Source organism: Trichechus manatus, unplaced genomic scaffold (assembly GCF_000243295.1).
Source record: "Trichechus manatus latirostris isolate Lorelei unplaced genomic scaffold, TriManLat1.0 scaffold00184, whole genome shotgun sequence".
Classification (NCBI taxonomy): Eukaryota; Metazoa; Chordata; class Mammalia; order Sirenia; family Trichechidae; genus Trichechus; species Trichechus manatus.
The window spans coordinates 248537-263800 of NW_004444120.1; the positions used below are offsets into that span (position 1 = coordinate 248537).

A 15264-nucleotide genomic window follows, 5' to 3' on the forward strand; every position below is an offset into this window, starting at 1 on the left:
ATACTCGCCAGTTCTGCAGCCTCTCAACCATATGCCTGAGCCCGGAGTCTAATGTCCTCTTTCCCCCACAAAGAAATGTCATGCCTTGGAAACACTCTTTGTTTTTCATAGTTGACTGTAACTAAGCATCACTGGCAGAATTGATTTTATCATGATCTGCTTCAACATGTTCAAACTTAGCTCAGCTAGCGTGGCCAGGCCCAAAGAAAAAAGGATATTTCTATCTTCAATTACTACAGCACTGTGTGCCCCTCTTTATACAAGACATTCCCTATTTTTTAAGGAAAGTCAGGATCTGAGGTAGGAGTCTTAAAAATAATGCTGGTTCATGCCCTTCTCTTTATTGGCGCTGTCCTTGAAATCATAAGGAAATCAATCTCCTAAGCAAACTTTGTCCAGGCTTGATTCCTCTTCCTGAATCTTCTGACAATAGCTACTTAGGAGTTTTAAAAGGTTTTCCTAGCCATGCTTTCAAGTCCACTCTTACATCATCCACTGATTGTCACGAGAGCAACAGTGGCTCTTCTGTTCTCACCTTCCTTTCTGTTCACCAGTTATGTATTAGTTCCAAACAATTTTCCAACAGATTGACGATTACTGTCTGTAAAACAATTGCTGTAGTAACTGAGAATAGAAATATTCTATTTGGGCTCTAATTGTAAGTGTCTAGGCCCTATCCTAAGGAGTCCTGGTGGTAGAACGGTTAAGCGCTCAGCTGCTAACTGAAAGCTCAGCGGTTGGAACCCACCAGCTGCTCTGCAGGAGAAAAGACCTGGCAATCGGCTCCTGTAAAAATTACAGCCTAGGAAGCCTTATAGGGCAGTTCTACTTTGTCCTATAGGGTCTCTATGAGTCAGAATCAACAACAGTCACGATCCTCCCTCTCAGGAGTTAGGACAGAAAATCCACACTCAGCATTCTAACCTGGTGGCAAAGGCACTGGGTGTCCACTGCTCAGCATCAGTAGAGAAGACAGAATGGTGAGACTCAGATTCTTAAAAGTGCTGCTGATCTCAGTGACTCATCCTCACATTTTGTACGGGGCCGTCTCCCACTGCTCATCCCCACGGAACTCCGAGCTGGGAACACTCTTTGGACCTTTCTTACGTCTGCAGTCATTTTCTATACGTGCTTTCAGCTGCTTCCTCTGATATTGTTCTGTTAATCTACATTTCATGCTTTCTACTTTCAAGAATTTTTCAGAAATTTTTAACCCACAGTTAATGCTTTGTTCAATTTCTCAGAATTATTATGCATTCATTCTTCTAAAAGTAGTACTTTCAGTTACTTCAAAGAATTGGGGTCAAAAGGTAATGTAAACAATGTGTTCAATTTCATTTTCCTGATCAAATCTCCTGCATAATGATATTTAATGGTTACATTAAATGACTGAAGGTTATTTTCAATTATTCATTGTTTTAGAAGACTTTAAAGGAATTTATATGCATACAACTTTATTTTTTGTATTGTGGTAAATATATATGTAGCTAAACATTTGCCTTTTCAACATTTTTTGCATGTACAACTCAGTGACATCAATTATGCTGATCATGTTGAAATTCTTCCAAATTCTCCCATCATCTTTAACAGAAGCTCAGCGTTCCCTCAAGAAATGATTCCCCATATCTCCCTCCCTTCTGCCTGCTTTATTTTTTGTTATAATGTCTATAACTTAAATACTTCCACTTATATAGAATATTTTATCAGAATAATGATAGATTTATAAAAATAAGTTTGAAACTTTCCTTTTTTCTCTATCCTGTAGAATACTATAGTAATTGTCTATTCCTTGAAGATTTAAAAGAACTAATATTTGAAACAGATAATTTTGCAACACCTTTCTTTATTTCATCCTTGGATATCGGTCTAGTGATGTAAGTCATGTATTCTTATCACGCTAATTTATATTTTATTAATAGTCTATTTTATTTAAAGTTTTTAATTAATTAGCATAAAGTTGTACTACACCCACTCCTCGCTTACCGACACGATTAGGTTCCAAAGACCAGGTCGTTATACAAAATCCACGTTATCCGAGAAGGAGGAGGACACAGAGGCGGCCAGAGCCCAGACCCTCGGAACTGCTGTGCCCCTGGCACCACTGTGCTCTGGACCCCAAGGCCCTGCCATCCGTACTGGCACTCGAGCAAACCTGGGGCCCAGCAGCTAGACTAGAGGCATAGTCGACAGCTCTGGGGCTCAGGCAACCTGCAGGGCCAGGGGTCAAGACGGTCAGTGGGGGCTGCTGCCCATGTCCATGTCCCTTGCAGAAAGCCCCTTCTGCAGCCCTAGCTGCCTGCTGCAGCCCCGCAGGCCAGGGAGTACCCCACAGAAACAAATGATGCACCACTAGTCTTGGAGGGCTTGGAACCCGAGGCCAAGAGCCTGGAGACAAACATCTGCTCAGAAGAGGAGCTCAGCATACCGGGCAGTGAAGGAATAGGGGGCCACTGGCTTCTGCTGCAGTCCCCAGACCCCCAAATTACCCCCAGTACCCTTCCTGCTGCAGGACTTGGTCCCTCCAGGGCACTTGAGTGGAGGGGAGCAGCAACAGTAACCCCCCCATCCTCGTGGTACATAAGGCATACCACTACTTTTCTGGCTCTCAGGTTCTTTGGGAGAATACTTTACCACTGAAAGTATTTGCTGCCTTCCAGTGGGGATCTGCATAACGGCCAAAGGTGAAAAAAACATCAGTTGTAGCAAACTAGCTGGGGTATGAGGCTTGTAAGTGAGATAATGCAACCAGAAAGTGTGATTAGGTAAAAAGGTTGTCTCTTTTGGCTTTTGTACCCCTGGATAAGCCTTGCAAACACATTTATGATTTCCTGTGTGATAGTTAGGGAGCCCTGGTGGGTTTTGTTTTGTTTTTTTGTGTTATGTTTGGAAAACCAGAGTTCCCCGTGTAACCTAAAGGAAGGCATCATGAAAAACAAGGTCCTGTGACCACTAATTATGAGTAGCAACATGTAAGCTAATTTTGGTAAGTTTTAATGAAAATATTGTGAATCCTGGTGCTTACAATTTCCTTTGCTAAGGTACCAAATCATTTATTTAGTATTGATTTATACGAAGCCCTGGTAGCATAGTGGTTAAGAGCTCAGCTGCTAACCAAAGGGTCAGCAGTTCAAATCAACCAGCCACTCCTTGGAAACCCTATGGGACATTTCTACTCTGTCTTATAGGGTCACTATGAGTTGGAACTGACTTGACGGCACCTAACAACAACAACAAAGTTTTATATGACTCACAGTCATTTATTTATTTAAACATTCATGTCTTTCATTTTTATTTAGCATCTATTATGTATTAGGAATTGTATGTGTTGTTAGTGGTACAGAGAAAAAAATGACACAGCTCTTTCTCTCAGTGGCTCACAGTCTAGTGGAGGAAATAATTACACATACACACACAAACAGTGTAATACACTCGCCTTGCTCCTGGCAGAAACATCTCAAAATTTGTGCTTTGCAATTAGCAGTTTTCCCCCACCAGAATCATTTTGATTCCAAATGAAAGAAACCCAACTAAAATTAGCTTAAACAAAAAGAAAAATTACTAATGACAATAATGTGAATTTCAAATATGACTGGATCCAGCGACTCAATGTTATCAAAAAATTTTAATCAGTCTCTGAGTTCTCTCCACATGGCTGGCAAAATGACTGCCAGCAACCCATATTTCTGTCTCCTGATCTTGGCAACTCGTTCACACATCAAACACTTGAAAGATACTGATCAGATGTTTTAATCACAGGGCAATTCCTCAGCCACTCCCTATGACAAAGGCTGGGTACTATGATTGGCCCAGACTGGATCATATGTCAACTCCTGTGGCCAGGGGTTTGGATAACTATGATTAGAAGTTCTACTGCGACCACAAAGATTGAAGCCATTTCTCCAAGAAAGGGATGCTGGCTGGCAGCCCTACAAATCACCATCTCTCCTCTAGTTTTAGCACTGTTCATCCCCTCCATACTCCCTTACTCCCCCCACCCCGCCCCGGTGTTATTTTGTTCAATTTTGGAGGGGTCAGGGGTTCTAAAAGCTTGTCCTATGCTCCCATCTCTCCTGAAACTTCCTTCTGTCTCAAAAATTTGCGACTCTAAGATCACATCTCAAGTTCCCTATAACTTATCTGACTGTGGGAACTTGAATGTATTTGAAGTAATATGGATTCTCCTACTTTATTATTATCCACCTTGGATTTTAAGTTCTTCTTTAGAATATTTTTCTACATATTGCAAATAGTCTTCTCTTGATGGAGAATACTTGTGGAGGAATGAAGTAGGAAGCTCCGTATCCCTTCTTTTGTTAGAAGAAATAAAAAATAATCTATTCCTAAATTGGCAGCATCTGTCACAGATAGCAACAACAACAAACATTTATATCCTGTGTGGTGACTCTAATAATAAAAGCCAGGTCAAGAGAATAGGCGCTTTCCTTAACACAATAATGCAAGAGTTGTTGCTATGAAAGGGACAATATATTAACAGGAGGTGATTTGGTTATTTGTTCCTGGGCAACAAATTACTCCAAACTTAGCAGCTTAAAACAATAAACATTTGTTATCTCACAGTTTCTGTGAGTCAGGAATCCAGGCATGACTTGGCTGGGTGGTTCTGGCTCAGGGTCTCTCAGGAGGTTGCAGTCAAGCTGTTGTCAGCCAGGGTTGCAGTCATCTCAAGGTTCAATGGTAAGATTTACTTCCAAGCTCACTCATGGTTGCTAACAGGCCTCAGTTCCTCACCACATGTGCCTCTCCACAAGCTGAGTGTCTTTACAACATGGCTAGCTTCCCTCTCCCCAGGCTGCCTTATGAAATTGCAGCTGGTTTCCCCCAAAGCAAATATTGATTTGAGAGAAAAACAGAAAGTAAGACAGCACACCCAAGAAGGAAGCCAGTCTTTCTGTAACCTAATGTCAGAAGTGACATCCCATCACTTCTGCCGTATTCTACACACTAGAAGCGAATCCAGCTCACACTTAGAGAGAAGAGAAATAAGCTTCACCTTTTGAGGGGAAGAGTAGCCAATAAGTTGTGGGCATATCTTTAAAACCACCACAGGAGGCATTGGTATTCCTCAAATGAAATTACATTGTGTATCTCTGATAAGGAAACCCTGACGGTGTAGTGGTTTAGAGCTACAGCTGCTAACCAGAAGGTTGGCAGTTCAAATCCACCAGGTGCTCCTTGGAAACTCTATGGGGAAGTTCTACTGTGTCCTGTAGGGTCACTATGAGTCAGAATTGACTCGATGGTAATGGGTTTTGGGTTTATCTCTGATAAAAATCAATACTTGGCCTTAGTGGCTTTGTCTGTTCCCTAGATTTAAAAAAAAAAAAAAAGTGAAGATTTAGCCATAGTGAATTCCGGAAGGGATTCTGAAATGCGATTTGGACCTTCACCCACATTCTTAGGACTAGCTCTTATCCTTCCCCTTTTGGATTTGGCAGTTACTACTCAGAAGTTCTCCCTCAGCATTGAGCTAAAGCTTGAGGTGCTCCTGTTTAAAGGTCATAATAAGAGCCTGAGAGGCAGAACTAAATTCTTCTGTGAGAAGAGATGACTTTTCCCCAAGGAAGAAATTAATAACACGTGATAAAGAGAACCATGGATAGGTGACGTTGAGGAGAAATATGGAAACTGTTCTTCTTGTGGGACACCTTTTCAAAGACCTAAGACTTTAAATTAGATAAAATTATAATCCCTGTACCTCCCATGTATACTACTATCCTTTAAAGTCTTTCGGATTTAAAGAACTATATGTTCTTCCCCAAAATCTATGTATTTGGTCTTTAACATAATGGAGGCACCAGAGATATCTGAAGAAGAGATAGTAAATATAACAAATTATCCTGAGGGACTCAGGTGTGAACAGGGCTAAAAACAGAAACATAATTGTTGAAAATAGGGAATAGAGATTAAGATCAACAGAGAAGACCCATGAAGGAACAATGGAGAATAAGACTAAAATTCTTGACTGCCTCTCATAGATCAGCAAGTGGCGTCTTTCAAGAAAGAAAAGCAGAGGCTAATCATATCCCAGGTTACAATAATTCGGTTGTGGGAGGTAGAATTGGCAACCCTAATTCTATACCACCTATCAAAGGTTGTTGTTGTTGCGTGCCGTCGGGTCAATTTCTGCTCGTAGCAACCCAGAGTAGAACTGCCCCATAGAGTTTCCTAGGCTGTAATTGTTATCGGAGCACATCGCCAGGTCTTTTCTCCCACGGAGCCACTGGTGCGTCCTAACTGCCAACCTTTCGGTTAGTAGCCAAGTGCTTAGCCATTGTACCACCAGGGCTCTTTCTATTAAAAGTAGACTTGATCAAAAGAATCAAAAGAATTTAATCAGAGGCAGCATAATTTTCAACAGATAGAGTCACAGTAAAAATCTTGTGTGGCTCTTCCTTAGGAAGAGCGAGAATGAACCCAAAGGTCTTTAGCACTATAATGGATAACCACTATACTAGTTTCTAAAGAACAGGGTTAGAGGCCTGTTAATAGGGAAAATATTTTAATTTTAATACGGGTTTAATATGAGTTATTTCCAAGAAAAATTAATGAGAGATGTAACTATTCCTTACGATATCAGTTAGGAATGTTATGATTGAATTGGGAAGAAAATCCAATTCAAGCTAACTTCAGCCAAGTTTAAGAAACACTGTAGGATTTTATGAGGCTATAGGTTTGGGCTCGGGATCAAATCTCTGTGCTTCTTTGGAGATAGAACAAGAGAGATGAGCTTAAGGAGGAAAGATTCTTTGAGAGAAGCTGGGTTGTCAGCCAGCACACATACATGTGGTCTCTCTCTATAGTTTCCACACATAAGCTAGTTTGGAATACCTCACAGCATGGCAGCCAAATTCCTAAGAGAACAAGTTGGAATTGCATGGCATTGTTATGATCTCGACTCAAAAGTCACAAAACATCACTTCCGACATATTCTAATGGCCAAAGCAGTCACAAAGTCCCACCCAGGTTCAAGGGGAAATGACATAGAACTTACCCCTTGAAGGAAAAATGTCAGGGTCACATTGTAAGAAGAGAACATTAGATAAGAGATCTTGTTGTGGCCTTCTCTGGAATACAATCTGTCACACATCCGAATTTCCAAGATGTTAAGTGTATAAAAATGTGCATCTTAAAATCAGCAAAATATGGTATTACTTCATATTACTACCAATGTTCTTATGCAGGTGAGACTAAGTCCCCTGTTCTGAAATAAAAGCTACATGTCCATTTTAAGGGAAAGTAGGCCATGTTCATTAATAACTTGAACAAAATCCCTCTTTTAAGGATGCCTCCTTACTTGCTTTTTTGACATCTATACCTTCATAAAAACATATGGGAGAAATGTATCTCTTTGAATCACATATAAAAGAAGTTGTAACTGTGTTTCTCTGGAGACTCAAAAAAAAAAAACCAAACCTGTTCCCATCGAGTTGATTCTGACTCATAGCGACCCTATAGGACAGAGGTGAACTGCCCCACAGAGTTTCCAAGGAGCAGCTGGTGGATTCAAACTGCCAGCCTTCTGGTTAGCAGCCAAACTTTTAACCACTGTGCCACCAGGGCCCGCATGGACTCGGAGAAAGAGCAATTAAACATTTCAGAACAACCCCTTGACACTGCTGAAACAATGGCGAGCAGAATCGGTAAACATGTGACCACAGGACGGCAAGCAATGACTTCCTCTATAGTCCCCAATCACTGCGGAAGTGACATCCAGCTCTGGCATATAGAAACCTGGAGACATTCTCAGGCAAAGGGCTGAGACTAATGCAAATAATATACAAATATATGCTTTGATAGGAGTCCCTGGGTGGGGCAAACAGTTAAGAGCTTGACTACCAGCCGAAAGATTGATGCTTTGAACCCACCCAGAGGTGGCTTGGAAGGTAGGCCTGACCATCTGCTTCTGAAAGGTCACAGTCTTGAAAACCCTATGGAGCAAGTTCTACTCTGCACGCATAGGGTTGCCATGAGTCAGAATCCATTCCACGGCAACTAACAATACCAACAATGCTTTGATAGACAACTGTCTGACCAGACGCTATCTTCAAGTTTTCTAAAACATTAGATTTATTTTGTTTAAAAGAATCAAAGTTTAGCCCAGCTAAAAAATAAAAAAAGCACCCAAAAATTTAGCCAATGCTAAAATGTGTCCCTAGAGAAATTTGTCCAAGTGTACTTAAAGAAGCACATGCATGGATCTTCATTGCCATGGTTTTTGTAATTGCAAACAAAAAAAGAGATAATTTATAGGAGGATCTTTTTATGAAGAGAAGGGAAAGAGGATAGTAGAAACCTATGTAAAAAAAACAAACTTATTTACTCAGGGAAAGAATTTTTCTTACCTCGCCTATTAAGATCTCGGAAGAGTTTTATCTTAACCATCTCTTAAATGTGTTTGTTCTGTGGATCCCATTCCCTCTCACCTTCAATATGAATAAATGAATGAATGAATGAGCAAATAGTATAGCACTAAGTAATAACATGGCTCCAGAGCCTGACTGCATTCTATAATCACTTACTAGCTTTGTAACAGCCTTGGGCAAGTGACAATTTCTATGTGCCTTAATCATCTCATCTATAAAATGGAGATAATTATCATCATCATCATCATCAAACCAATCTAATAAGGTTGTTCTGAAGATTAAATGCATATAGTAAGTGCTTAGTAAATGTATTATTATAATCAATCTAGGCTAGGAAAGGTTGATAGAGTTAGGTACACTCAAATATTTGTGAAATATGTATTTATGGAGAGCCAAAATCAGTTGAAATATATGGATCAACATCATAATACTGTAGCCAGAATTTTTAGGAAAATATAAGCAACATTTAATAATCTGCAAAGACAATTGTGTTTCTTTGCTTATTATATCATGGGAATGCTTAGTCAATTCAATGAGCGCATCACTTCTTCCAATTCACGTGAACTCCTGCTAGACCAAAGGGACTCAGTGCAATTCACTCACTCTCTCAGCATAAGTTTACTCACTTTGTCAATGTTCATCTTTTCTGGTAAACCCACCCCTTAGTCATCCAGACCAACTAGGACATGATGAAGTTTAAGAAGATGCTGCTTTATGTCACATTCAAAGAGTCTACTACAAGAAAGAGAGGGAGATGTGATTGTTGAAAGAGGTGAGGTTCAAAATTTACATCTTATTACGAGTGCAGTGGAAAAATTTTGGTGAATTTTAAGCAAGAAAGTGATATGAGCTAATTTCTATTTTTAAATGATCACTCTGGCTGTTGTGAGAAGAACTTATTTGAAATCCAGAGGGCAAGAATGTTATCAAGAAAAACAATAGGAAAATGTTAAAGACCTCCAGGGTCTTGTGATAGAAATTATGGGAAATGGTCAGATTTGGGGTGTATTTTGAAGGGACAGCCCACTGGATTGGCTGATGATAGAGGGAGTAAGAAGTCAAAAATGATTCCTATGTTTTTGAACAACTGAGTGAAACAACTACCATTAACTGAGAAAAGATTGGGGGAAGCAGGCTTTGGGATCTGGAAATCAAGAATTCTACTTGGAACATGTTAAGTCGAACAAATGTATTAGAGGGCCAAGTGAATTGCTTAATGGCTTTAACTCATCTTCAGATGCCTGAGCTGCCATCTTGCTCATTGCTTAACTCCACACTTCCTGACTGTCGGTCCTCTCATTCAGTCGCTCCATAGCTTCTGTTGATGTTGTGTCTGATGAGTTCACAGCTGATATTTATTCTTCCATAATATACTAATCTCTTCCACTCCTTGTTGATATTGGAGAAGGTTACGGAAAAGACCTGAACTGAGCCATATTTTGAATAACAACCTACTGTCTTTACTCACCAAGCCAGGAAGAAGTCTGCCTTCCATCAAGACAAAGCCCTTTCAACAACCACCCACACAACGTAAGTAAGCCTGCCTGGCACCCACCTCTACTTCTTATCTCTGACCTTCCTTTCCTTCCTGAAGGTCTACCATAAGCCATCTTTCAGTATTGCTCATCTACAGTTTCCCTTCCCAAATAGTTTCTGGAGAAACCAGGGTCAGTCATTGCCATAACATACAGGACCTCTTAGGCCTAAGCATCTACTAATCTCATCCCACAGTGCCGAGCTAAAACCATTCTGCCTTCCCACGTAATTCACCAACTCTTAATCTTCCCCTTCTGGAATACAATCTGCCTGGTCACCTTGCAAAGGCATTCACATGTTGCAAACACCATCCTATTAGCAAGCTTTCCTGTAATGTTACCTGCAACGTTTCGGAAAGGACCGACCCCAGACACTCACATACATAGCACAGCATCCACATATCCACACTGATCAAGAGATTTTAAGGATTTCCAGCCACATGGCTCTCCCTTCTTGTCCGCAACCAAAATGCCCTCAGATAACCACCAGCCATGCACAAACACTGAGCAACACAAGACTTACACGAGTTCTGAAATAAGCAGCTGATGATGCCAACTAATCTAGATCATCAGTGAAAATAATGAGCAGGCAACTACTGGACATACAGAATAATCAGCAGGTGAAAAGGGAGAGGCCAATGCAAATAATAGAAGCAAAAACTGTAAGCTAAAAAGGCGTTTTGGAAACACAACACCTTGTCGCCAAATTTTTAAAAGAAAAATTCAGCAAAGCTAGTGAAGTGCAAAACAGACCATGATTTACAAGATCAAAATAAAGAAATTCTCCCAAATTTCTTAGCAAAACTTAAAAAGCGAGACATGAGGGGAAATGAACATGGGAAGGGTTGATTCAGGAGATAAAATACCAACATAAGTTTCAGAATGAGAGGGAGGAGAAAGGATTCTCAGAATATTGCAGAGGCGGCGCCACCTTGGCCAACGGGAGATTAGAACTCCTGACTCTGGCGATGGCGGAGCCCAGAGTTGAGCGGAGGATGCAACAGCCGCAGGCGCAGCCGCAGCTGGGGAGCCCGGGAGCGGCTCCGGAGGCTCGGAGCGGCCCGGGTGGAGAAGTGAGGGGACCGGGGTCAGGGCCCTGCCTGAGGCCGGGGCTGAAACTGCTCAAGTTCATCTTCCACCGCGGCCGGGAGCGCTCCTGCATTGTCAGCGCCTAACTGGCGAGCTGAGCTGCTAGTTCCTGCTGTCTGGGGCTGGAGGGCCCTGGGCAGGGGTCGCGCCCGGACCGCATCTCCCCTCATGGGGGTCGGTGCCTGTGGACCCTGTCAGCATACACTGCAACGTCACGGAGTCATACCCTGCCGTGCCCCGCATCTGGACGGTGGAGAGGCTGGTGAACATAATGAAACGGAATGCTCTGCTATTGCAGCATCTGAAGAGAATCATCTCCGACTTGTGTGAACTCTGTAACCTCCCTCAGCATCCAAATGTGCAGATGTTGAATCAGCCCTTGCCAGCAGAACAGTGCACACAGGAAGACATGTCTTCAGGAAACGAAGATGAGGAGATGCCTGAGGAGACAGAAAACCTAGATCACTATGAAATGAAAGAGGAAGAGCCAGCAGAGGGCAAGAAGTATGCAGATGATGGCATTGGAAAAGAAAACTTGGCCATACTAGGGAAAATTAATAAGAGCCAGAGGCAAGATTACTTAAATGGTGCCCTATCTGGCTCGGTGCAAGCCCCTGACAGGCTGATGAAGGAGCTCAGGCATATATTCCGATCACAGATTTTCAAAGGTGATTTATGCGGTCGAACTTGTGAATGACAGTCTGTATGACTGGAATGTCAACCTCCTCAGAGTTGACAGGACACCTCTTTGCACAATGATCTCCAAATCCTCAAAGAGAAAGAAGGAGCTGACTTCATCCTACTAAACTTTTTCATTATGGATAACTTTCCTTTTGACCCACCATGTGTCAGGGTGGTGTCTCCAGTCCTCTCTGGAGGGTATGTTTGGGCAGAGGTGCCATCCGCATGGAACTTCCCACCAATCAGGGCTGGAGCAGTGCATACTCTACAAAGTCCAGGATCGTGCACATCAGTACCACACTGATGAATGGAAAAGCACAAGTGCAGTTTGGAGCCAACAAATCCCAATACAGTCTGGCAAGAGCACAGCAGTCCTGCAAGTCCTTGGTGCAGATCCACAAAATAAAACAGCTGGTACACACCCCATTTGACATCAGCAGTGATATCCCTCATTCTACGTCCTTTTCTGAATCTGGCTCGAATTTCCGGCAGCTCCTTGTTAATGTACTGCTGCAACCATTTTGGAGTTATCTTTAGAAAAATTTTACTTGCATGTGATATTAATGATATTGTTCGATAATTTCCACATTGAGTTGGACTACCTTTCTTTGGAACGGGCACAAATATGGATCTCTTCCAGTCGGGTGGCTGGGTAGCTGTCTTCCAAATTTCTTGGCAAAGATGACAAAGCGCTTCCAGAGTTGCATCCGTTTTTTGAAACATCTCAATTGGTATTGCATCATTTTCTGGAGCCTTGTTTTTCAGCAATGCCTTCACTGCAACTTGGACTTCTTCCCTCAGTACCATCGGTTCTTGATCATATGCTACATCCTGAAATGGTTGAACGTCAACCAGTTCTTTCTGGTATAGTGACTATGTACTCCTTCCATCTTTTTTTGATACTTCTGTGTCGGTCAATATTTTGCCCATAGAATCCTTCAATATTGCAACTTGAGGCAAGAATTTTTCCTTCAGTTCTTTCAGCTTGAAAAATGCTGAGCATGTTCTTCCCTTTTGATTTTCTAACTACAGGTCTTTGCCCATTTCATTATAATATTTTACTTTGTCTTCTCAAGCTGCCCTTTGAATTCTTCTATTCAGCTGTTTTACTTCATCATTTCTTCCACTTGCTTTAGGTACTCTACATTCAAGAGCAAGTTTCAGAGTCTCTTCTGATATCCATTTTGGTCTTTTTTTTTTTTTTTTCTTCCTTCCTTTTTTTTAATGAACTTTTGCTTTCTTCATGTATGATGTCTTTGATGTCATCCCACAACTCATCTGGTCTTCGGTCATCAGTGTTCAATGCGTCAAGTCTACTCTTGAGACAGTCTCTAAATTTAGATGGGATATACTCAAGGTCATACTTTGGCTCTTGTGGGCTTGTTTTAATTTTTCTTCACCTTTAACTTGAACTTGCATATGAACAATTGGTGTTCTGTTCTGCAGTCAGCCCCTGGCCTTGTTCTGACAGATGATATTGAGCTTCTCCATGGTCTCTTTCCACAGATGTCATCGATTTGACTCCTGTGTAATTCACCTGATGAGGTCCACATGTATAGTCACTGTTTATGTTGTTGAAAAAAGGTATTTCCAATGAATAGGTCATTGGTCTTGCAAAATTCTATCATGCAGTCTCTGGTGTCATTTCCATTATCAAGGCCATATTGTCCAGCTACTGATCCTTCTTGTTTCCAACGTTTGGATTCCAATCACCAGTAATTATCAATGCGTCTTGATTGCATGTTGATCATTTTCAGACTGCAGAAGTTGGTAAAAATCTTCAATTTCTTCATCTTTGACATTAGTGATTGGTGCATAAATTTGAATAATAGTTATATTAACTGGTCTTCCTTGTAGGTGTACAGATTTTATCCTATCACTGATAGCATGGCACTTCAGAATAGATCTTGAAATGTTCTTTTTTGACAATGAATGCAATGCCATTCCTCTTCAATTTGTCACTCCCAGCATAGTAGACCATATGATTTTCTGATTCAAAATGGCCAATACCAGTCCATTTCACCTCACTAATGCTTAGGATATCAATCTTCAAGCGTTTCCATTTCATTTTTGATGACTTCCAATTTTCCTAGATTCACACTTTGCACATTCCACCTTCCAATTATTAATGGATGTTTGCAGCTGTTTCTTCTCATTTTGAGTCATGCCACGTTAGCAAATGAAGGCCCCGAAAGTTTGACACCATGCATGTCATAAAGGTCAACTCTACTTTAAGGAGGCAGCTCTTTCCCATTCATCTTTTGAGTGCTTTCCAATCTGGGGGGCTCATCTTCTGGCACTATACAAGACAATGTTCCACTGCTATCCATAAGGTTTTCACTGGCCAGTTTTATTGTTTGTTTGTTTTAGAAACAGATTGCCAGATCCTTTTTCCTAGTCTTTCTTAGTCTGGAAGCTCTTCTGAAACCTGTCCACCATGGGTGAACCTGCTGGTATTTGAAATACCAGCGGCATAGTTTCCAGCATCACAGCAACACACAAGCCACGACAGTACGACTAACTGACAGATGAGTGGTGGACTGGTACAGTAATGCCCATAAATGTCTTGCTGAGAGAACAGATGTATCTCTTATCTGGTTAGTTGCAATCCAGCAGTTTGGCGTCTTTCTCTTGAGATCCCATCACTTCTTCAGTTGGCCCTATTGGACAAACCCTAAAATGACAGGCTCCTTCGTGCTTAATGCACAACTGGTTTATGGGAAACACTCACCATCATTTGCTCTGATAATCGCTAAAGTGCAGGCTAATTCTACCTCATTCAGCCCTTCTTCAATTCATCCATGGCTACCAAGTCACTAGTAAGAATCAGACACTAATCGACTGTGTCCAACATAGAGCCTTTGTGCAAATCGAAGATGCCCTCTTTGGGAAGATGCAGTTCTGCTCTCACTCAGCTTAGTAAACTCAGTCCTGGCTGGATTTCTATCACCACTTGCTCCCTTAGCCAGGTAACCTTGTGCAAAGCACAACTTGCAAACTATATGTGGTGGGCCTGAATACACATATCACCACCCAAGTTCAGGAACATACTGAGATCTTGAGTAGTCTCTCATAATGTACCTCTCTCTTGACTTGAGGTAAAGAGAGAAATATTATCCAATCCTCTCCTTTGGTGGTGGTGGAGAGGGGAAAGAAGGGGCAAAGAAATGTATAGAACAACTCTTCTGTCCAAAACAAAATCCTTCTCATAAATCCATTTCTCAATCTCTTCTCTCAACCCCTTAGATCAATGTAGTAATAAACTTAAAAGTTAAAAGTTGGGTAACCACTTTTTGTTTTCTGCTTTTTGAGAGTCCTTCAGGGACTCTCAAAAGTGGATAGCTTTAACAGAGAAGTTTCTTCTCTCACAGTCCAGTAGTCTACAAGTCCAAATTCAAGGTATCAACTCCAAGAGAAGGCCCTCTCTCTCTGTCGACTCTGGAGGAAGGTCCTTGTGATGCATCAGTCTTCCCTTGGTCTGGGAGATTCCCTGCACAGGAACCTCAGGTCCAAAGGACACGCTCTGCTCCCAGCACTGCTTTCTTGGTGCTATGAGGTTCCCATGTGTCTCTGCT

At 41.5% G+C, this 15264-nt stretch overlaps 1 pseudogene; it reads left to right on the top strand.

Moving 5' to 3' along the window:
- The first annotated feature begins 10887 nt into the window (after positions 1-10887).
- Positions 10888-15264, top strand: part of LOC101347624 (ubiquitin-conjugating enzyme E2 Q1 pseudogene) — a 9758-nt pseudogene continuing 5381 nt past the window's right edge.